Source organism: Plutella xylostella, chromosome 21 (assembly GCF_932276165.1).
Source record: "Plutella xylostella chromosome 21, ilPluXylo3.1, whole genome shotgun sequence".
NCBI lineage: Eukaryota > Metazoa > Arthropoda > Insecta > Lepidoptera > Plutellidae > Plutella > Plutella xylostella.
This window is the reverse complement of record NC_064001.1, coordinates 5010924-5036983: the sequence shown is the minus strand read 5'-3', so window position 1 is coordinate 5036983 and position 26060 is coordinate 5010924. Positions and strand designations below refer to the sequence as shown.

Genomic DNA, 26060 nt, shown 5'->3' with positions numbered 1-26060 from the left:
CACAGCGGCGGATGAGATATATCTACTCATGGCAAATTTATTTTGATTGTGTGCATCCGATTTTAGGTTTAATTCCAAGTGTACTGTCTGTCTACTGTTATTTTATACTTCTACTTACCTTTAAATAAAAGGTAAATAAGGATACAACAGGAAGAAGTTAGCTAGCTGTATTTGATGTTCGAACCTGATTACCTGTAGATATCAATGATTAATTGCAGTTCAAGAGTTTTAACACAGGTGGCGCTGGTATACATATTAAAATATTTTGCATTGTATAATTTTCTTACTTCATTATTACAACCATAAAGGAAGAGTGTTGTTATAGGTTTGGTGTATGTTTATATGCTGATATATTTATACTTTCAACGCTAGAGAAAGGGGTGTAATGAGAATTAGTTATGTATGACAAATAAATTTTGCCAGCATAGAAAAGATAGGATTAGTGTTGGGTCTTATGTCAAGGTGACTTTTACCCACGATAGAAGGGGATTGGTGTCATGAATTTGGTATGGATGTAGGTGAGTTCTAGGTACCTGACGTGTAGGTACCTTACGGACAAAGGAAAGGGCTGTTATAAGTTTAGCGAATATTATTGTTATGAGTTTTGTGGATTTTAGTAATAGTATATTCAGCTTTCGTGGGGTTAACTGAATATGTATATAGTTACCGCATTCGTGTCGACAAAATTAAAGACTGTTTTGTACAGGTTCAATGACCTTCATGTATGTACCTATTTAATTAGACAATGATAGGTAATGTTACGTCTTATTATAATGTCAGTGACAAACAGCTGTCCAGCTCCAGTGATTGTCACTAAGGTGTTTGTCACCGTGGTTAAAAGATTATGTAGTGGGATCAGTTGTCGGTGGCTGTTTGCCGATGCCGAAGGCACTGTTCATGTGTTGGGTACAGTGGATATGTCACTCCTTTCGTTGTACCTACTTCAATGGCATGTATGTAGTAGGTATGCGTTTTGCTAATACGCAGGTATAGGTAATTAGGTATATAATTGGAACTAGGAGGGGGAAATCGATACCTAGCATGTGGAGAAAGAGAGGTTATGATATTATGATCTTATGTTTCTACATGTATGTAAATACTTAGCTGGCTACACTACCGAATGTTGTGGTGCATAGTGACCTTGACTACTGTCGAGTTCGATCCTCGGGTTTTTGGTGTTCAATGTGTGTTGTGGTGTTAAATTTATGTGCATGGAGATTGTGGAGGTGGCTCTCTGTTGTTGGGGAATTGGAGGAGGTTCGTGTCCTGCAGTGTATACCTAAATACAGGCTGCGCGTGAGTGCGTGCTAGCTACATATAGTATAGGTACTGGATTGCTAATTGCGTGTAGGTGCGATTGAGTATGGATTGATATTGTGAATAATGTGCACGACATTAGGGATATTATGAGATAGAGGAATGATAAGATTACGGTGTAAATAAAATGAGCTAGTGAAGGAAACTATGTTCGTATTTACATACTTACTTATATCTGATTTTATCAATGTGTTAAATTAGGGTGGCTTGGGTTCATCATCATCATCGGCCGTAACATCATTAGATTAAAAGTTACACACAAATAGGTATTCATACTTCAATGTCGTCATCACATATAGGGGGTGTTTAGGACTGTTCCCAGGAGAGGAAGCTGGAAGGCATAAGATAGTGGGGGTGAGCCTAGTGAATGTATGTTACAGTTCTTTAAAAATAGCTTGATTAGAATGACAGCTGTCAAATCCATACATTTTATTTGTCACTTCTTCGCTTTCAAGGGAAACCCAACTTTATTTAGCAGGCATAAGTCAAAGTCAAAGTCAAATGGTTTCATCATCAGCCAATGATCGTCCACTGCTGGACATAGGCCTCTCCCAAGGAGCGCCACAACACTCGGTCCTCGGCCTTCCTCATCCAACCACTACCCGCCACCCGCCTAGGGTCGTCGGTCCGGCGGGCAGGAGGGCGTCCCACGCTGCGTTTGCCTGTTCGTGGTCTCCACTTGAGAACTCGTCTACCCCAACGGTTATCGGTTCTTCGGCAGATATGACCAGCCCACTGCCACTTCAGCTTGCATATTTTGACAGCTATGTCGGTAATCAAATGGTTTAGTCGACGAAAAATTTTACAATTATTTGTCGATAGTCATCTACCAGGAAGATCTGTCAATCAAACGTGGTATATTTTAAAGGGCTCATGCTATATTTTATAAACTATAATATGTGTATTAGATTATAATGATGTGTTAGATTATGATGGCCAAGATTCATAATCATCGGGCGGTTCAACATAATATTAGGTAAATGTCACAGAATAGGTATCCTTAGGGCTGCTCCGATTTTATAATCATCATCATCATCATCAGTAGGGGGTGTTTACGAATAGGTGACATGAGAGAGTGGGGGTGTCTCTTAAAGTGAGTAAATGTGGGCTGCTCCAATTTTATAATCATCATCATCATCATCAGTAGGGGGTGTTTACGAATAGGTGACATAAGAGAGTGGGGGTGTCTCTTAAAGTGAGTAAATATGGGCTGCTCCAATTTTATAATCATCATCATCATCATCAATAGGGGGTGTTTACGAATAGGTGAAATAAGAGAGTGGGGGTGTCTCTTAAAGTGAGTAAATATGGGCTTCTCCAATTTTATAATCATCATCATCATCAGTAGGGTGTGTTTAGGGATATGTGACATAAGAGAGTGGGGGTGTCGCTTAAAGTGAGTAAATATGGACTGCTCCAATTTTATAATAATAATAATAATCATCATCATCATCAGTAGGGTGTGTTTAGGAATAGGTGACATATGAGAGTGGGGGTGTGTCTTAAAATTAGTAAATATGGTTTAAAAATGTAGGAATGTTTATGAATGAGAGTGTAGTGAGGTGATTGAATTGAGTCAATGAATACTATAAAATAGGAAAGACGGTTGTGATGTGAATGTGGGTTAAGTATTGTTCTGTTGTTACACACGTGGGGGTGAGAGTATTCATCTACAGAAATAGATAAGAGCTTAGGTTATTTGACAATTTGAATGCATTTTAAATTTGACTGTCTTGGAGTGAACGAATGTGCTTAACTTACCTAAGTATTTCATCAACATAGAAAAATATTTTAGAGTTGTTTAATTTTGGGGGTGATACACCATTTAAATCATTGGTACTCAACCTTTTTATGTAAGGGCCACAAACACGTTTAAGTCATAGTACGCGGGCCGCAGGTTGAGTATAGCTGATTTAAATTCTCATTGCACTCCTTTAAATAACTAATTGATTTTGTAAAGGATTTTGGGTAAAACTAAAAGTTATGGGTTGGAATAGGATTATTGTATTATGATTAGTGATTAGGAGAGTGGATAAATTCTTAAATCAAGGGGGTGTGTTGTGTACTTACACAAGAGGGATAGCAAAAAATAAGTTTCTACTTGGATTTAAGTTTAGGTACAGGTTATCTGAAGGTACAGTGATGATGGTCACACCGTGTAACCGTGTCATTTATTCATTGGCCCTGTAAATTTTATACTTTTGGGCGCGCTAATGTCGGTGACTATACTTTGTTATGGTAATGAAATGGAATGTAATTTTGGAGTACTTCTTCCTATACTTAATAACTTTACCGTGATAGATTACATTTTATAATATATATTTTTTTTGTGTGAAGGTGATAAGTGATGGTTTTTAAATTCATACCTACTGCTGAACAATTCGGATAAACTACTGATAGGCATATAAGACATTTGCCGAGCTTCTATAAGGGGGCTATCAAATGAGTTATCTAGTAGCATTGCTTATTGGATAATGATATCTTTGTCGTTTTTATTGTCTCGACCGACTAAGACTTTCTGCGATGGTCTACAGTGCGGGCTTTCAACGATCTCATATTTGAGAAGGGAATAGTGTGACTTTGGATCTCAACTCAAATATTTTTCATTAATGAGTTATTATTGATTTGCATAAATCACAAAGACATTGAGGAGGAACTAATTTAAATGTCACTCAATGCGCCGATCGTTCTAAGAAAGTACTGAGAGACATATAGAGCGTCTGGTGAGCTTCTATAAGGGGGCTATCAGATGAGTTATTCATTAGGCTAAAAATACAAGCCTCTTGAATAATGATACTTTTGTCGCCTTCGCGGGAGTGCTGGTTTGGTGGGACGATATTAATCTGCAGTGGGGGATTCGAAGTTGTTCCGTGTTCGAGGTAGCGAAGGGCACAACGACTGTTATCTCGAATACTTTGTTTACGCTTACCACTGGTTACAATTTTAGTATGCCGTAATTTATTAATTAATATTTACGTAACTAAGCTATAATTAAGAAGTACTTCCAGAGATGCATTTCTTTTCGTTAAAAGTTTCGTTCAGTTATTTGTTTTTCTTATAAACTTTTATCCTGTTGTCACTATAGCTTACAGGTTTACATAAAGCTAGGTAGGTTTAGTAAATGCTGAAGGTGATAAGACCCAGGGATTCTTAAATTTACCTTACAAAATTCTGTTGATAAAAGTGTTGTGAAGGTGTTGAAGTGGAGTTAATTCAAGTAGAAAAGTAAAACGATTCGGGTAAACCACTGATAGGCACATAGGGCATTTGGTGAGCTTCTATAAGGGGGCTATCGAATGAGTTGTTCAACAGGACTACTGATAGTGTAAGCCTATTGGATAATGATACCTGTGTCGTAGATGGTGTCTGCTTGACTGGACATCCGGTGAGGATCTACAGTGAGGGCTCTAATCGATCACATATTTGAGAGGGGATATGGGTCTCAACTCAAGTATTTAGTTTAACTTTGTTACTTAGTTTCTTTTCTTAATTGCAAAGACATTGGGAAGAAAACAGTAAGCAATTCACCCAATGCATCGATCGTATGGAGAAATCACTGAGAAACATATAGGGCGTTTGATGAATTCTTATAAGAGAGTTATCAAATGAGTTACCTGATAGGATTGATTATGTGCACGCCTGTCGGGTAATGACACCTTTGTTGTCCTCATTGGGTGCGCTGGTCGAGTGGGTGGCATCTATCTGCAGTAGGGGGCCTCGAACTCGTTGCATATTCGAGATAGCGAAGGGTACAGCGACTGTTACCTCGAATATTCTGGTTTTAATATTACTAAGTAACAATAAAACACTGGTTACAATACTATGAATTAAGTAAATTTAATATGAGAGTATTGGGGTTTATCACCTTCACTAAGATATAGAGTTATCATTGTCTATCAAGTTAAGTAGGTAAATTTTTATCCAATTGCATTTCCTAAAAATTTAGGGGGTGGTTGTAACGAAACTTATTTGTATTGTAAGGTTCTGATATTAGTTTGTTATTCTCATGTACCGTTATTCATGTATAATGTATAAGTCTTAAATAGGTAAATTTTTATCCAATTGCATTTCCTAAAAATTTAGGGGGTGGTTGTAACGGAACATAGTCCGTCCGTAGCAGACTTATACATTATTACAATATTTATGTATAGATTGGCGAAATTTTTATTATAAGCAAAATAAGACTATACGCTGGTTGGAAAACACAACCATACCGCGATGTAGAAATGCCACACTAGTGCCATCTGGTGGGTTAGACTCGTTGACGCATTTCCTTATATGGTAATGTTCGGGGGGTGTTGTGTCGTTCGAATCGACAGATACCTAGAATAAGTACAAGTCTTATTGTTGACGCTTAGAGTTTAAAGAGATATCATACTAGATTCGGTTATATTATGTTTCAACCGTTTATACGGCTCTGTTAATTATTGTTTGATTATTGAAATGAATGACGCCATAGTGATAAGTTATTATTATGAGGATTAGATTTACACAACACTAATTTACGCGACACTTTACGTACTACGCCTCCTTGACGCTCAACTGAGTATCTTTTAGTTCTAATTAATCGAATCAGGACTTAAAATGAGTAAATACTAGTTAAATAATAATAATATTAATTATCAATAATTATAGAACAATAGTTCATCGGTTTATTACTTTAAAAATATTTAATAGTTGTGTTATTGTCTAGCTCAGTGGCGCCACCTGTAGTCTAGGATCTGAGGGAGGGAGTTGAATCGATAAAGTTCGATGGATGAACCGGGAAAGAAAAAAAAAGAGGAGAGAGTCGATGGTCAGGGCAGGCTATAAATAGGATTCGGGAAGAAAACTCGCCCTTGGTCTTCCCGCGGGATTTCGTGTGATAACATCAAGCCTTTGCATTTTAGAGTTTTATTTAAAGGGAAAAGGGGATAGAGAATGTATTTTTATAAGTGTGTGGATACGGTGGATTGCAGCTTCGACCAGCCGGCGGCGGCGCAACAAGGAACCTCAGCTAAGTGTCGATTGGATTTTATAATAACCACTATTTCGAGGTATCACAGCATATTATTATCTATATTCCACTCCATTCATAATATCAAAATATCTATTTATTTTGTTCTAGTTTCAAAATTCGAATATTTTCATAACCTAAAAATCCACTTGTTCCCCATTATTAATTGTTCAGCATCTTGGCCATTTTGAAATTGAAGGCTGCTAGGGTACCTAGGTTTATTAGGAGAGACCCAAGGAAACCACCTTTTACTTCATCAATCAGCCTTAAAGATTCTATCACATAAAACAATCAATTTACAAGCATAAGTACATTCGACTATGGGAAAATTACCCCACTTGTTTCATCAAGCTATGTTTGTTTACCTGGAAGGAATAAACTTAGTTACTTATATCAATATAGTAAAGATATTGAATAGTATGTTCTATTGAGATGATGGCTAATGAGTCAAGTGTTTGTATGTTACTTTTACTCACAGCAATCTATCTACCTGAAATTGTTTCACCCAGCAGTCTTTGCATACCCAGTAAAGAACAGTAATTAGCATAATACAGACCATTAGGTGTACCTATGTTTCATTGTGGTGGATCATAACCTATGTTCCAACATATTTGGTTTGCAAACTTACTAGGCTTGCACAACAATCTGAATAAGTACCTAAGTAATAATAATGGATGATTCATCAGATATATAACATAATTATGTGGAATCCTATTCAGTGATAAGTGCTTGCAATTTAAGTAAATCTATTAGGTAACATATTAGATCATTCTGAAATTGTTTAGGTTACAAGAAGATTCATATTCCTAGGTAGTCGGTACTTATTTACTTATCTCCTGAGATACACAATATAAACTTATTTCTACCAACTCCATCTAGTTCTCATGTAAGCATGTACTTATCTATTCAGTCTTGAAACCAGAATGAAGAATATGCTTCAGGTTATTCATATTAAGCTATGAATCTATTTAGCAAAATTATATTCTTATTTGAATCAGCATTTCTATTTAGTACTTAAGTAATTTAAAATCTACAGCTAGCTCAACCTACTTTGATTCTCTAAGAGTGGTTATTATAAACATTACTTATTACTTGTATTCTTAATATTTGAAATGATTTTAAACATTTTTCCACCGGGATGAAAATTGGCCGGACCATATTTTCATAAAATACTATGTTTCTACTTGAATAATTATTGTGTGTACTTGTGTGATTCACTAGTTTAATGATTCTCTATGGTTTTATTATGGGTTTAGCTACACTTGGTAAATTCAGGTATTTGAAGTATTGTTTATCATAAAAGAAAAACATACTTAACAATTAGGCAGCAACAAAACCGACAAACATTTAAGGGACACCAGTGTTATACTTACTTGCTAGGTACTTGATACTAGGAACATTGTGTAAAATGTGGGATTGTATAAAATGCATTTCATCTTCAAACCACTTAGATGCTAAGCAGTTAGGTTTAGGCTGTGGGAGAGTAGGTTATTGAATTTTAGGGGAAAACAAGCTATCCTTTTGTATCTCATGTGTGGTGAATGTTATTGATGTATGTATGCTTAGTGAATCTAGGCTTCTTACTGATCTACATATGTGATAGGTATGATTGTGGTACTTACTTACCCACCTAAATATGTAAAGTTTGTTTTAAGGTATTTACTTACTACAATAACTAGTTATGTATCAGACAACAGAATAGAATTCATGTAATTATTCCTTTTATTCAATGGTTACATTGGCCATAACTTGTACCTGACTGACTGTGACTAAGACAATTCTTATATATTCAGCAAGTTAATGATAATTTATAATACTTAAAAACCTGCATTATACCCTTTTATTAATATAAATAAACATTGATTTTGCTTGAAAAAGATGTTAAGAATATTAAACAAAATTAATAAATAATAGGGTCAATGAGTCAGTTGGCGGCCTAGTTGAGCACCAACTTTACTTTTACTAAAGTTATCTACTTGTATGATTAAAATAAAATAAATACCTTCAATTAGGTAATTATACCAGTAGGGTCAATGTGTTGGATGGCGGCCATAGGAGCACTAACACTATTTTAATTTAACTGAAATATTTGGATAAGATAAAATAAATATTTTCAAAGTGAATATTCATGCAATTTTACTTTTGATGGTTAAATGGATATCATTGACTATATATTGTTGACTGTGACCATGACAACTTTTACATATTCAGTGATTAATATTAATTTATTATACTTATTATTCTACTTTAATTCTGCTAATATAAATAATGATTGATTTGGGTTTGGATAAGATGTTGATAATATTAACCAAAACTTATAATTAGGGTCATTGAGGCGATTGGCGGCAATAAGAGTTTCAACTGTATTCTATTCTAAATAAAATTTACTGAGTTTTGAATAAGATAGGGAAATATTTTCATAGTACATGAGTTACTTACTACCGATAAATAAATTGAAATGACTTCTTATCAGCTTGGGTAAAGGAAAGCAGTTGCTGAATTGGATTCTTCTTACAAACTTACCAATATACTATATACAGGAGGAGATGATGACAGTTAGTTATTAATAAGTAATGTTGAGCTTGACTGTGATGAAGTTAATTAGAGGCAGGGAAACCACCTCGAACAACTTGTAGGTACCATGGTAGATACAAGCCAGCATCGATAAAATATTAATTGTCACATAACTCTGAGATCTACAATATAGAGATACATTTGAGTGATTGCTCTTGACACAAGCTGAAATGGGAGATAATAATTATATTTTAATTATGTCCATTATTGGAAAACATTGTACTGTGACGATATACATGAGTAGACTCAGGAAATATCCGTGTCGAATAAATGTATAAGTAGACTCAGGAAATATCCGTGTCGAATAAATGTATAAGTAGACTCAGGGAATATCCGTGTCGAAAATACAAGAGTAGGCTCAGGAACTATCCGTGCCGAATAACTATTACATATTATGGATACAGAAGTAGGCTCAGGAACTATCCGTGCCGAATAACTATTACACATTATTAAGTAGACTCAGGAAATATCCGTGTCGAATAAATGCATAAGTAGACTCAGGAAATATCCGTGTCGAATAAATGCTTAAGTAGGCTCAGGAAATATCCGTGTCGAATAAATGCTTAAGTAGGCTCAGGAGATATCCGTGCCGAATTGTGAAGCTGAATAAAATATTATTAACATCATCTGGATCCCAATCAATAGATCCTTTCCTAGGGACTGACTGACAAAAAAAAAACAGTTTGAATAGAGCCAGTGGGCTAGAGAAGGTAGATGGGTCTGGTGGACGGATCTGGTCGTCCTTCATAGGGTGTGCGAGGCGGGGCGCACCTTCTATTCAAATTAAAAAAACCTTTTTTTTATATATATAATATATATTTTTAAATCACTCTCAATTATGTATATTTTTTAAGAAATAACTATTGCTTGAGCTTTGTTCTGTTGTCCTAAAAATTAGATAAACTAGGGATTATGAACTAGGGTTCTAGGGATTAGTGCTAGGGTAGGGATTCTCTCAACCTCCTAAAAGAACTTGAGTTGCTTCGGCAATGTGGAGTCCTAACCGCTAGACTAGACGATCACGTATTGGCCAAACGAATAATGCAAAACACGTATACCGTTACAAAACTTCTCTTCAGTTCCGTTTCAGTTTAGTTAGGGCGAAAAATACGTCACAAATAGGTAGGTTAGAGTGCGAAGGGTCACTACAGGGGGGGGTATATTACAGGGGGGCCACTACGATGGACAATGGAACTACACTTACGAGCAATAAAAATGTTCCAGTGGCTAAGTTACCTACTCCTAAACGGAAATAACTAGTTTAATAACGCCTTCTGCTGAGATAGGCGCTCTGAATCTCAGCTATTGCAACATCCAGGCTTGCTGCTCCAGTTTTCTCGGGAGCTAGGCTGGCTGGGCTGAAATTAAGAGGATTGTATATGTGCAAAGGTTCCAGTCGAGAGAGCCACGTACAGGAACTTTGTCCCCTCTCAGAATAGAATAGAACAGAAGTCTTTTGCAATATTGAAGTAGGTACATTTAACAGCGCATCATAATATTACCAACTAAAAACGTAAATATTGTGTTCAAGTTTAAATTAAATGTTAGTAAAAATTGGGGTCATTTTGTGAGTGGAACATTTTCATTGCTTGTGAATAACTGTTACCTTTGAATGTCTTCCGATGCCTTCTTTCTCTCAGTTCTTTACTTTCGTCTAATGCATATTTTTACTGAATTGCATAGCTGGTAACATCCATTAAATACAGGTGAGTATTTCGTAGATGCACATCCGAAAGTATGTAGGTAACAGAGCTCTTCATTCTGATTTACTTTTGTTATAATCCCATACACAAAGCCACGTAAACAACAGCATTTTTTGTGATATTCCTAGGTCATTATTACAAAAGTTGTCCAGAAAGATGAGCTCAGTGGCCTACTTTTGGATTTTTCCCCACGAAAAACGCATCCTGTATATTTAGATATTTATTTAACCAAAAACAACAGTGCCTAAATACTGGTTCTAGTATTACAAGTCTGGGTATCTCACATTACTTGTGTCACAAAAAATTGCTCTTACAAAACCCAGTACCCAAAAAATACAAGTACAGTATTACTAAACAAACATGAAAAATATGTTTTTTTTTTCAACATTTTATTATAATATAAAAGAAAAAAGGTTCATAGTACCATTGTAAATACCTTATACGATGAATGCTGCATTCGCAGTTTTTACTGTCATGATTGGCTATCATTAGTCATTATTGTTATGACTGTTACAAGTGTATTTTTTACTAAAGTTCATTGTATTTACTCTGATCGAGTAAGATGTTTACGCACGCAAGTCTTTTGGCCATATTTTCCACGTGTTTGTGAAAAGGTTGGCCATAAACAATTGAATTAGTTTTTTGGCAAATATTTGAAGGTATTTGGGGAATCGCTTTTAATTTACACGTAAGCCAGCAATCGTTTGATTTATCGGTTTTTAATCTGATCTTGTTGTGTTCTTTATTTGAGAATTAATTTAGCATCAATTGGTATTCAATTATTCTCAATATGTTTTTCTCATAAACGTCACACTCTGGGGTGATAATGTCTGTATAATAATGCTATATATTATTATATACACACGTAGGTCTTGCAACTTATATCTAATTAGGTATCTCACCAATACTATTAAATCCGTGAATTGAGGAAAATACTGAAAACTAGACATTAGTAATTAAGTAATTTCATTAAGTAGTACCTTACTGACATGAACTCATAACCAACCCCTCCAATTAACTTTTTTTTTTCTGAAGAAGGTTTTATAAAAAAACATTAATTAAAGTTAGTATTAATAGCGTTAAGTCCACCCTTTGTACTTTTATTTGTAATATTTGTACAATTAAGAGTTAAATAAATAAATAGCAATAAATGTCTATAAGTGAATGTCATTCAACTCAGCTGTGATTGTAACGCGATCAACTTGCGAACAATAGCACCTACTTAACGCGATTTTTATTTTATTGCAGTCTACAATTTAACTGCAGGTAGGTAGGTATTTATGTTTCTTATCATATATTATATATATATATATATATATAATATATATTTAATATATATATATATATATATTAAAAAACAATTAATGTGTAATAACATAACAAAACAAACAATCTCTTCAGGATATTTACAACTTATGATGAACTACCTACTATTTTACTTTTTCTAAAATATAAAGAAAAAACTTTAAATTTTGATAAATATTCCACACATTTAGTAATATTTTTTTTTACCGACATAGTCATTGATACATAGATAATAACTTATTCAAAAATGATATAAAAATTAATTAAAAAATAAAAACTACACTAGCCGAATATTTAACCGAAACCACAATGAAAAAATCACCTACCTTGCACATCCGTCAGCATTAGCACAGTTCGCATAAAATACAGTGAAATCATCAGACTCACAACTTAACACGTATTCACACAACTGAGTTATTGCAAACTTTCACTCCACTTGGTTTCAGTTACAGCGGGCAGAGGCAACAGTACCGTGCGATGTTTCAGGGCGGACTGAAATGAAGTCGGAAAACTCAGCGAAAACGTGTGCCTCATACTGCCTCTATTATGCCTTCTTACTACAGCTGTGATCACAAGTGTTGTACACAAGAGCTAGACGTACTGTAAATGTCATTAATAAGGCTGCGGTATAATAGTTATGATTGCGATTGGCAACAATAACGTCCAAACAGACGCAGTTGTTTTTGTAAAAAGCTACAGTGTCAGTGTGTCTTTTTATTATTGAACAACAAATAATTTAGTTTTTCTTTTGAACACGACGGATTATTTAATGCACATTTGAGAATTTTTAGTTACTAGTTGAAGTCAGAAACAACTTCGCTAGCAATGAAACAACAGTACCACTCGGTTAAAAACGTATGGAGTGATTCACGATTCACGACTAACTGCCACATTCAATGTTTCTAACTAGCTATCTACCGATGACTAGTACCTAAAGTTCTACAAAGCAAACCCATGTTTATCATTAACAAAATCCAACACCCAAAAAGAGTATTAAAGAGTAAAATATTTGTGTTATTATTATTATTATTGAGACCAATGTGGTCATCTCAGAGGGTCGTCCTAATAAGTAGTCGTAAATGAATGATAAATTATGAAATATTCTAGTAATACGAGTATAAGAACACGAATTTAGTGCCTGTAAAACAAAAGTATATAGTTTATCCACTAATAAATATACCTATATTTTTCTAATTTATAATAACCTAGGAACTAATAATATAATAACCTACTAACCTATTCTGAAAAACTAGGTTCTTTAAAATCAAGGCATAATATTTAGTATATAGTGTCATTCATATCGTATCGAGTGGTTTAGTTTTGAGATGTATGTGGATTTGAGACTAGATTTTCCTTCAATAACAGTAATATCTATGGATGAACAATATGAGCATGCTCAATAGTAATTGAGCCAATCAATCACATCGCTACTGTACATAGAACAACGTGGACTCGGGTGCCTACTGTATGTTTCCTGCTTAACTTTTTAATTATACAATCATGAGCAATAAAAAAGTTCCACTCACAAAATGCCGACACTAAATGACCCAATTTTTAAAACATTCGATAAAAGAATTATACTCAACATTATGATAAGTATTTATTTGTAGTTGGTATTATACTGGCTGCATATCGCGAATATTTTTGGATCCTAATTGATATTGGAATTGAACCCTAATTACTTTGTAAATGTTACTTTGTTTTGAATTCGCGATAGAGCCCCTGGTGCACTGTTAAATGTTACCTAATTCTATAAGGCCTTTTCCGTTTAGGAGTAATTTGGTGCTTTTGTCACTGGAACTTTTTCACTGGTCGTGCACTGAGTAATTTATCCGGCTGTTTATGTATCAAAGTCCCACAAACAAACGCATAACTCCTCAACCAAGTTAAATTTCTGAGAAACAAAATTATCGGTTTACAGTGATCATTATCTATCCATATTTTATGGGTAACTTAAGCTTCTATATAAAGCTTTTGATGTCGATTATTTCGGGTTTATAATAATTATTGTTGTTTGTTGTCATCATAGCACAGACTGGAGGGTCACTCTCGTCTATTAAAAAAATAAGTATCGGGGTTGCGCTAACCAAGACAGTACATAATGCCGTTGCATTAAACTTACCGGTTGCATTATGAGACAACAATTAAATTTTTCAGGACTTTACTCCCCAAAGGAGTAGTCAGAGGTGACTCGCAGGCGAGTCATCCGCTTTTCGCGGTACGTGAAAGGTCACGAGACGTATCGCCGTTTTTAAATGAGTATTTCCAATGCACATATTAGATGTGCTGGTTTCCTCATAATGTTTTCCTTCACCGTAATATCTTTGGTGTACATTGTACTTAAATTGCAAAGAAAACATTGGTAAGTGCCTACATGTCAGCGCCGGGATTTGAACCCGCATCTCTGGTGTGAGAAGCTGACGTTTCCTTTACCGACTGAGCCACCAACATCACTGCTCATATAAAAGAGTTTTGAAATAAATCGATTTTATAAATTCTCATTTGTTTATGACACGTGTGGTGGTAGTGGATGGGACAGTTGAACATATTCTGTTAGCACGTCTATATCCGAGAGAAACGAGATTATCTATTCTTGGATCATCAGAGCACCTATCTCACCTATTGCAATAGCCAGGCTTGCTGTTCTAATTAACACGGGAGCGAAGCTGGCTGAGCTGAAAATAAGGGGATATGTACAAATTGTACAAGGTTCCACTCGAGAGAGCCACGTACAGGAACTTCGCCCCCTTTCAAAACAGTGCAACTAACTGTTTAATATATCAACCTATTCTTCTTAGTCTATACTAAATGTATCAATATTTTTACTATTTAAGCCTAAGACACCACAATTCTGTTATAATAAGTCATATTTGGTTGCTAGTTCCTGGGGAGTGGAAGTGTGTAGGTATAGCACAGGTCTATTCCTATTATAAGCAATGTCTGTCACCTTTTAGGTCACCTATAAATTGAAATAGCCAACTTGTAACGTAACTAATATGTCTTACTAAAAAAAAACACACACACACACACACTCACGCCTTGTACTAATGTACTCCCTTCCGGGGTAGGCAGAGGTGTATTGCTGCACCCACTTTTCGCCAGTGTAATGTTTTAGTCCCAATGTAATAGGGGGCGAGCCTATTGCCATTTTACGGGCACATCCAAGACCCGAGAACAAATATCTGTGCTTAATCAAATATCTGCCCCAGCCGGGAATCGAACCCGGGAACTTCGGCTCATTAGTCAGGGTCACTAACCACTACGCCATTCGTATGTCTTACTAATTTAATTGTAACCCAAATATTGTCAAATAAAAATTATTACAAATATTGTAAATAAAATAATTTCACACATCAAGAAAAGAACTAAACGTTAATGACCTGTCGGTCCTAATTGTAATCTTACACGTTGCATAACAGCATTACAGTAGCTGCTAATTGTGCATATTTTATTATTTATAAAACGTGTGATTTTGTAGCTTCAAAAACATACGGACAAATTCGTACTTTTTACTGCAAATTTAATAGTTTCTTCCTTCCCGTCCTTCGATGGATATCGATGTGGTGATGTCGCGCAAAACTCAGTCAGGATCACAGACTTGTTTTATTATTTTTAATGATTAGGTATTAGTCCGCGTTGTACAGAAGAATTATATATTAACCCCCTTATTCATAGAAAAGTTACAATACGTTTTAACAAATACACTGTTTTGTCCCTCTCTGTCAAAGAACAAATTGTTCTTTGTCTGAGAGGGACAAAACACTTTATTAGTTAAAACGTTCTGTAACTTCTCTATGAATAAGGGGGTATATTTTTAGACAAATTTGATAAAGATCAGAGAAGGAGACCAGCACCACACACCAAAACAACACTACATAGGTAATAGTGTAAATGGCGCTTTAGGTCTGCGTAGGTATAAGTCGGTATAACTAAGCTAAACTTTATGATTTTGACAGCTCTTTAGATTCACCCGTGAAGGTTAAGTTATAGAAATGTCGCAGCCGGATCGTATAATCCGCCGCATTACATTACGGCTGGCCACATTACATAACAGGGCCGCTTTGTAATGCGCCGGATCAACCTTTAGCCGAATTGTCCTTTCCATACGTTGTTCAATACGGCGGCCCACGTTTAGCCATATCGTACGTGTACTGAAATTGTAGGTTGACCATGACCATACTTATAAAATAAAACAACGTTTGAATTAAAAAAACTTTTGTTATTAATCACGCATAGGTTTCTTCATACGAATTATTTTACTAGTCAAGAATTATTATCATAGACACTAATATAGTAAATAAAATAATTAGCTTTAGAATTAAGTAACGCATTTTCAAAATACTATGCTATTTTTCATAGAAAATACTTTACAACAATATAATGAACTAATCATTTATATGTAGGGATCTAAGACAGTTTGCCGGCCACATTCATGATATTATATTTTTTGCCCCAGTAATATTGTGTGGAATTTCCAGAATCCATGGTCACTTTACCTGTTTTGACGTGCATTATAACTTCCGAAACTCGGTCCTTTGTTTATGTTTTCTTCACTGTCCCACATTGAGCGGAATAGAAAATATTTAACTACACGTTAAAATTGTTCTTAAAGTCACTGTCCACTAACGTATTTATCACGATTTCGTCATTTAAAACACTCATATGTTCGCAAACTGCATCGCATGAACTGTATCCGACGCCATTGTTGTTGTTATTTCAGGCAGCGACACGAGTTTTAAAAATGAAAACTAAAAACTTTCAAAGCGGCGGCTAATTCCTCGCCGTATTACATTACGGCCAGCCATATTGAAGGACGCACGACGTCGAATACAATCCGCCGAAATTTCATTCAGCCGTATTCAATCCGGCTAAACGTTGATCCGGCGCATTACAAAGCGGCCCTGTCATGTAATGCGGCCAGCCGTAATGTAATGCGGCGGATTATACGATCCGGCTGCGACAGAAATAACAGATCGAGTTATTTTAGATGTAAACCGACAGAATCAATGTTGTTAATTGTTAAACACTTCAAGTTATTAAACGCAATGTCAGTCAAATTACGTTTGTAAAGGTAGGTACAATACCTACCTAAATATGCTCAATTAACAATGTAACTTGATGCATATTATGATAAATAGGCAAATAATTATGTTGCATAAAATTATGATATTAATAGATACAAAACACATTCTAAGACATTCTACCGACAATGAATCAGTAAGGTGAATGTCCCACACAGAAATCCTTTCCTGAAATCTTCAGGTATATTATTATATTATTATTATTATAGGTATCTTTAGAAGATAGATAATTTTTCGGCAACCTCTTTCTACACAAACACAAACGTGAAATTCAGACGTGACATTTCAGAATTATTCCCGAGATAACTTAATATAGGTATTATATTAATTTATCTGATCATTAATAAAATACCGCTAAAATATAACATCCTAACTAATATTATAAATGCGAAAGTAACTGTGTCTGTCTGTCTGTCTGTCTGTCTGTCTGTCTGTCTGTCTGTCTGTCTGTTACTCTTTCACGCCAAAACTACTGAACGGATTTGAATGAAATTTGGTATACATACGGTCTAGACCCTGGGAAAGAACATAGGCTACTTTATCCCGGAATTCCCACGGGAAAACTTTTTAAGGCGAAGCGAAGCGCGCGGGAACAGCTAGTTTATAATAAAAAACATTTCAACATAAGTTAGACTTCAAGTTTAACAAAGCAATAACCTGGGACCTTTGTAGGAAATTGTTTGCATCTTACAAACATTAAAAGACCGTTTACTGTAGGACCTCCATATATTCTCAGAAGTACATAAAAGTATGTACCATCTGTGTCAATAGAATCTGCCCGCCCCGCAGTATTATTGTTACTGAACTCTTTCTTAATGTAACAAAAGGTATGAAGCGGTTCTTTGAACTGAAATACCGGTAGAAAAAGTTTATTCTAATCCATTGAGGACAATAATGTATTAAAGGAAGAAATGCCTACTTTGTTTTATAATAAAAAAAACATACATACAGACGAACTGAGAACCTCCTCCTTTTTTCAAAGTCGGTTAAAAAATATGCAAGCATTGGAGTTTTTTAAATGAATAAAATTGTGCTGCGATAAAACAAAATATTTTCAATATTATGAGTCATTTATTTAATTTAATTTAATAAATATATTATTTTACGAGTGCCCCACAGAAGCATTATTTATGAATCATAAACATAATTCATTTAATTGGGATAAAATAATAACACATTAATAAAATTCAGCAACAAGGAAACTCTTTTTCAGCCATAAAACAAGGATGCCATGAAAATTAAACTGAAATATTTGGATTTAAGCATTGTACAATAATTATTTAGCTTTTGTGGTTCAAAATATACAAGGAAAGTATCAAAATGATGGAATTTATCTGGATGATACGGGCGTTTGCGTTTTATATAACACTTTTTCACAATAACTATAACTACTACTAGAAAGTGCATATTGTACCATAGATATATATACTACCTACTACTAATACCTACTAGATCGACATTAATACATTTAGATTGAGCCAAGCATAAGCGTTAAGCATTCGCATTTCAAGAAGGTACTGTACGTTATTGTTTATTGATTTAAACTAAAGCAACATAGTACTATGATTAGATTCGGGCTCAGTCTAATTCCGTGCTAGTATTATCAATCTCATAGAATAAACACACGAGGCTTGCAATCATGTTTATGTCTTCTAATAATAATAATACAAACGGAAACCAATCACGCTTGATAATATCCTGGAAGAAATCGCTCTAAGCGGTAAGTTACTTAACTATAGTGTGTAATTGTGTCTGTTTTTTTGTAAGTATACAAATAAATAATATATCATCTTGATAGTTACAAATGCTTTTCAAAAGGTGCCTATTTTCAGTTTTAAATTAATGAAATAGAATCTAAGTTCATTGAATAGAATAGAATAGAATATAATTTCTTTGAACATGACTTTATAGTACTTTGTTACTACAGGGATGAAAGCCGCTGATTTAGTACCCGAGCCAGAGTTTGGTGCCTGATCGTTGCCTATAGTTAAATCGGGATTAATTACCTAAATCGTATCGTAAAAATTATATGCATAATAGATAGGTACTACTAGTCAGTCTTAATTTTTATTACGGGTATAAAACGAGCAATAAATTTTTGTGGTTCAATATGGCCGTAAGTATTCCATTTATATCACAGTCCTGTTACCGCATCCATGAAAAAAATATTAAAAACATAACGGAAAAATTATGAAATACCCAATAGGTATACCTAATATAATTCAATGGAAATACAATTAAAATCTCTACCACATACCGTCTGTTGACTGCTGGTAGAAGATGCTTACTTATAGTATTTAAGTCCACCCTTTTGTACACCCTGTTTATAGTTTATACATTAGTTTACCCTTTTTGCAACACTCAGTAATATAATATAATAATATGAGCGGACATCTCACACACGGCCATCCGACCCCAAACTAGTCAGACATGGATATCGGACCTTTCATTTATGTATACATACACAAATACATGCATACATAAGTACCCAAGACCGTGTACAAATATCTGTGTTTAAATAAATATCTGCCCTAGCCGGGAATCGAACCCGGGACTTTGGGCATAGCAGTTAGGGTCACTAACCTCTACACCATTCGGTCGTCACTAGGTAGGTATTTATTTCTACTGAGTTCATCATTAGTCCTACTCCTACCTTGCTTTTATGTAGGTAGTATTGCTATTTAAACTGGAAACGTTGGTAAAAAGGAATAGAAATTGAGCATTAATTAGATTAGTACGATGCAGTGCAATCCGAGGAATCTACGGTAAATAATGTAATGAGATGGACGGTTACGGTTTCAAAGTGAATAGTCTTAAATTGTAGAGCAAAATAAGATCTTGAGATCTAATGCTTACAATTTTATTCTGCAACGCATGTCTACACGTGGAAGCTTGGTCTTAAGGAAGATTTATATTAAATGCGTGATTCTGCAATTCCACATGCTTCCATGGAATCCCGCAAATATGTTTTAATACCGTGTCTGTAGTGATACTCACGTGTTCTAGGGATTGGCCATGCTTATTAATTTCATGGTATTTTTTATCATTCGTACTTGGTGAAGTACCTATGTCATATAATTTTCTGTGGTTATTTTAATTAAAAATAAAGACTTATCTGCGATAACAGTATGACGTGATTCAAACGTGACACGCGCTCCACACTCGCGCCGCGAACGCCCGCGAAAGCGCGAAACGCGAGTGTAGATGTTGTTCGCGCCTTCGCGTTCGCGGTTCGCGGCGCTTCCCGTCCGGTGTCGGTTTTTTGGCCCGCGACAAAGGGTACGCGAAGCGCGAACGCGAACGCATCCACACTCGCTGTTTTATCTACATATTTTCATTGAAGTTGTGAACAACGCTGCGAAGCTTCGTGAGTGTGGAGGGACACAGTTGTGCGCGAACCGCGGCGTAAATTCTTCTTCGAATTCGACTTCGCGGTGCGAGTGTGGAGCGCGCTTGACGTGTTAGCAAAATTGGTGAACGACATGTGAACGATGTACAGTAAAAAAAAGAGATGCCTTCCTCGTCAATTCCGTCAAAGCAGTATGAAAAGGTGTACGAAAATCTTATACGGAGGAGACTTATGATAGTGTATGTAAGCGCTGGGGGTAATTCCTGATTTTACCCACGACTACATTCCGAATAGAATAAGATTACTAATCTAACACACACAAAATCTTTAGTTTTTGCTTTCGTTTAAGAGGGAAGTATAGCACTTGCTCGTCCAGACAAAAAGCGAAAACGTTTTACTACCTCTAAATATTATCCAATCTCCATGATTTTTAGTATGTTATTGACACAAGGAATTACTAGGTTTATAGCATTTCCATTTTTCAAAATTTTCTATAGATTCAAAATTACAAACTAAACTACCTATATATTATACAAACTAAACCTATGTACATAACTAAAACTATACGTAGAAGAGACCTTCTAAGCCTGGTCCCTGTGGGAGGGTTGATTCAAAATTATAGGCACCTCAAATAACGTAATTTTTGTGATAAAAACTTTGTTGAATCAAACGGTTTATTCAACAATAACAAAGTATTTTTTTAAAAAAAGCGAAAGCTATAAACCTAGATTATATTATGTTGAAGCGATTAACATCAAAATCAAAGCGATTGGTTGATATTTAGTTAGTGTAAAACGTTTTCTCCCGAAACCAGAATTTCATCAAGAAAAGTACCTATTGTCAGTCGCGAGCTGCAGTGCATCTCTATCGCACCCGTGCCAGGGGCATGAGAGTACAAGCGATAGCAAATGTTTTCCTAAATACCCATTTATTGGGTATTGTTGGGTGGATACTTTTCAATTTTGTAGACTGTACGAACTGTTTTCATTGGTCCGTTTTTCGTACTTCACTTTCTACCTATAGTCTGACAAGAGACAAGAATAGCTTTAAAAGTTAGAAAGTAAGAATAAAAAGTGTGAACTGAAACTGAACTTTAAGTGGTCACGTACAAAGTAAGAAGGTACTTTTCCTTTAAAATGGTGGCAAAATTCGTGGATCTTACCAAAAAAACTTTTCATGTGTAAGTACTTAAATTGTCCCTAAGGCGATATCAAATGGTTCTCTTTTTAAAAGTTCAGTGATTCATATCTTAAGAGGAGAGTATACCAATTTTTTATTATGTGCGCGTATATTTTATTTCTCTACGCAAATATCAATTTGGATGTACTTATTTGAATCAATTTTGTTTTCATTATTGAAAAATCCCAATATTGTCCGGCGGTATAGAAACAACGGTGTCCCAGTTATGAATGAATCATATATTTCATTGACACAGCTTATTAGAAACCTGACTATTCCAAATATGAATTACACCCTCTGTAGAGGTTTATGGCCCTAAATATGCCATAGATATGCTACTAAATAGATAACACAGACGATAGATATCAATACCAATTAGTTACAAATAAGCCTAATAGAGGTCGTTGCCAGAGCCTCTGATAGCGATTGAACATACCGCCCGCCATGGACACACTGTCCATCAAATAAACTGTAGAAATCGCTATAGGTACCTACCTTGAAATAACCAAAACTAAAAGTACACAAATCTCAGTAAAAAAAACAAATAGTACACATATTGCACATTACTACATAGACAACACTTAAAATATTAAATAACAACTTAACAAAACAAATAGCAACTGGTAAAACACAAAGTTTGTGCTTGATCTTTTGACAATCTCATTAGGTACATATAAAACTAACCACACGGGTGAGATTGTCCAAACCAGCATGCCTTGCTTTGCTGCTTTGTCATCATAACGTTTATGAACCGGAGCCGGACTATCCTCCCTTACGATAACAATATGTCCAACCCTTGGTTCCGGTGTTTGATGTGCCCGTTTGTACCTTACATACTTGCGTACATAAAACCTATCAATGTGTGTCACACAGAAAATCCAATACTTGAATCGTGAATTCAGTTTGAGTGGCCTGAGGATTAGTTGTTTAAAGAATTCATCACGATAAGCACTATCAACATCACCGCCCACCCTCAGGGCTCTCTTGGAACCAATGAACGGATTCAGATTGGTGTTTGAAATAGAAATAGAAATAGAAATATCTTTATTCATTTACAAACATCGGTAGTAGGTATACAACGTCAATTTTAAAGTAGGTACAACTATACTAGTGTGAGCATAAATGTTAACCTAACACAATACACATCGAAAACCAAACTAGGTAAACCCTGTATTATGGCTTTCGACGCCACCCTACGGACATCTTGAGCACACACTTAGAAAGTAGGTATTTATTTTATCATAGGTAAGGAAAGCAGTATCTAAATAACTAACTTAATTAGGTACTTACTTACATAAAGTTATCAACACGTAAAGTTAAGCAATACAATTTAATGGTTAAATATAGGTAGGTACAATCACCAGAATAGGTAAATAGGTATAGGTACTAATCATTTAATCACCCTCCTGCATGCCCTACGCTATGTGCTTGGGATCAGAATTACACTACATGACAAGAGGGTAATTAAAGCTTAGTCAAACAACAGCAAAAAGAAATAACAACACTAAGTAATCTTTAATTCTAATGTTATCATGATCTGCATAAGTACAATTTCTAAATTATTAAATTCCGCAAGAACATGTGGGTAGTATTGAAACTAATGTACGCAGCAGTTGGTCAACGATACAAACAAGTTAGCGCAGAGAATCACGGGAATCTTAGGCGAACGCCATAAGGTGTAGTATTGATAAAAAATAATGTATACGCTTGTACACCGGTGAGGTGAGCCGGTTAGACCACTAAAACTGCGGAGTTAGTGAAATTTAAGAAGCAAACATGACGGTAACAATTTACATAAATGGTAAGTATTATTGTTACTTATATACACTAATTAATGAATAACAGTAGGTATTTTATTGCAATTTTAATCTAGGTAGGTACGTAATTGAACATTGCATTTAAAGAAGCAAACATACATAAAATAGTTACTTATACCAATTAGTGAATAACAGCAGGCACTTTATTGCAATTTTAATCTAGGTAGGTAGGTAACAATAAGTCAATCTATTTTGTTTCTACAGTATAGCAACTTTTATAAAACAAAATAAAAAATAAGTCCTTAATTATTGCTATAAAAAATATTTAACATTTTAATCTATTATTATAAGAAGATCCTCAGTAGAACTGTAGTTTAGCCCTTTCAGATAGTTAACCAACGTTGTTTTACAGCACTGCCTAGATAACCCACTGAGGTTTGTATATTTATTTATTAAGTTGTAGATATACGGGCCGCGGAAGTATGCAAAGTTTTGCGCAAATTTAGTGTTCAGTGTGGGTGAGATATAAACTTTATGCTGTAGTCTTTTGGTTGAGACATCTAATTTGGCATAGGTGTTTTGGCGAAGAACTAAATATTTTATATATAGTTGACGAACCGTAAGAACATTAGACTCCTCGTATAACTTAATAGTTGGGTAACGGAATTTCTTGCTAAAAGCGACTTTTAGAACCCCTCGTTGCGCTCTTTCAACTTTGATAAGCCTCGATTTATCAGTTCCACCCCAAGATACTATTCCGTATGAAATAATAGATTCGCAGAGAGCGAAATAAGTCATTTTTATGATCTTGTTGTCATTTATATGTTTGATTTTTTTGAATATACACATTAATTTTCTAATTCTTTTACTAAGGGCATGAATGTGATCCGTCCATCGAAGGTTTCTATCAACTACTAATCCTAGATATTTAACAGAGTTTGTTGGTGTTAGAACATAGCAGTTACAGATTGTTGGGTCATCACAGGCGTGTGCTTTAAGGTTGAGGTCTAATAATGGTTGTGTATTATTACGGATGGAAAAGGTTATGTATTTAGTTTTGGTATAGTTCAGAGTCAGGAGATTTGAATTTAGCCATTTAATGATCTCACTAAACCCTTGCTCAGCCAGAGACTTAACTTCATCCCATGACGAACCGTCAAACAACACAACTGTATCATCAGCAAAAGTTACGATTTTAGCATTTTTTAATTCTTTTTTGCACAACTCATTAATGTAGACCAGGAATAAGGTAGGGCCCAGCACAGATCCTTGAGGAACACCAAAAGAGACACTAGCACTACAACTTAGCTCTCCGCCAACTCGAACCGATTGCGTTCGATTACTAAGGTAGTCTATGAGAAGTTGTAGTGGCACACCACGCACACCAATACACTCCAGTTTACGAATAAGTATTGGGATAGAGACAGTATCAAATGCTTTGGCTAAATCCAGATAGATTCCTAGACATTTCCTATGGTTATCCATTTTCTCAACTACATGAGTCACCATGGACTCAATGGCATCAGTAGTAGATGTATTGTGTCTGAAACCAAATTGATTGTTCGATAGTAAACCATGAGATTCGAGAAAGTTTAGGAGTCTTGAATTAATAACTTTTTCTATAATTTTAGCCAATGCAGGAAGAAGCGATATTGGTCTGTAATTGTCGATACTGCCTCTATCCCCAGATTTATGGACAGGAATAACAATAGCTTCTTTGAGTAAGAGCGGAAAAATACCTCTGTCCAAGCATAGATTTGTTATATGAACTATTGGCTGGGTTATATACTGGACCGCGTGCTTAAAGAAAATAGATGATATACCGTCACGACCTGTGGCTGAGGAGGATTTCATATTTAAAATAATCTTTCTGATTTCCAAATTATCTGTAGGCAATAACGTAATTGAAAAGGGGGTTCCATTAGTCAACTTAATTTTAGAAGCCAAGTCCATCTCAGATTGGTCCAACGTGTTTAGTGTTTTGTTAGCCAATGAACTACCCACGCTTACAAAAAAGTTATTTATGAAGTCAGCAGAATCTTTTGGAGTTTTTTTGATATTTAGTAACTCAGAGGGCGGATCAGTGTTACTGTTAAAGTTACAAATTTGTTTAATAATGGTCCATGTTTTCTTAATGTTATTATGATGTTTGTTAAGTTCTGATCTTTCATATGTCCTTTTTAGTTTATGAAGAATGTTAGTGCAGTAATTGCGATATCTTTTATATGATAGATGAAGGACAACATTTTCCGGATTCTTTTTATGCTTTTGGTGTAGTCTATCACGCCAACGCATACAACGTATAAGCCCAGGTGTTATCCAGGGCTTCAGAATGGCCTTCCGTTTAGGTATTGTATGTACAGAGGTATGTTTTTCGATCACAGATGATACGGTGGATAAGAAGATGCTGGTGGCCACATTTGGGTCGTTAGAATTAAAAAGATCGGTCCAATTGATATCTTTTAGATCATTTATAACATTTTCATAGTCAACCCTAGTTGTAGTTAGCTGCGGTTTCGTTTTTTTGTCCCCTTTTTTCGCAACTGACACGACTACACTGCTATGGTCAGTGACAGATGATTTACATACTATACTCAAAGTTTTATCATTAATTTTAGCGAAAAAGTGGTCAATGCAATTAGGTCCATGAGTGGGAAATAAGTGACTAGGCAGGAGGCCATGCATAGCTAGAAGGTCTAGATAAATAGCTGATCTTGGGTCTACATTGTTGTCTTTTATGTCCACATTTATGTCACCTAACACGTACGTGTTTGGAAATGCTTTAACTGAATCTATTAC

General features: G+C 35.2%; 1 protein-coding gene across 1 annotated transcript in view; it reads right to left on the bottom strand.

Annotated features, from left to right (window-relative positions):
• Positions 1-12707, bottom strand: part of LOC105395858 (gonadotropin-releasing hormone receptor) — a 51214-nt gene extending 38507 nt beyond the window's left edge. Inside the window, exon 1 of the mRNA XM_038115773.2 lies at positions 12222-12707. The gene's annotated coding sequence lies outside the window, so the exon portion shown is untranslated. The remainder of the gene's footprint in view (positions 1-12221) is intronic.
• Positions 12708-26060: the final 13353 nt, after the last annotated feature.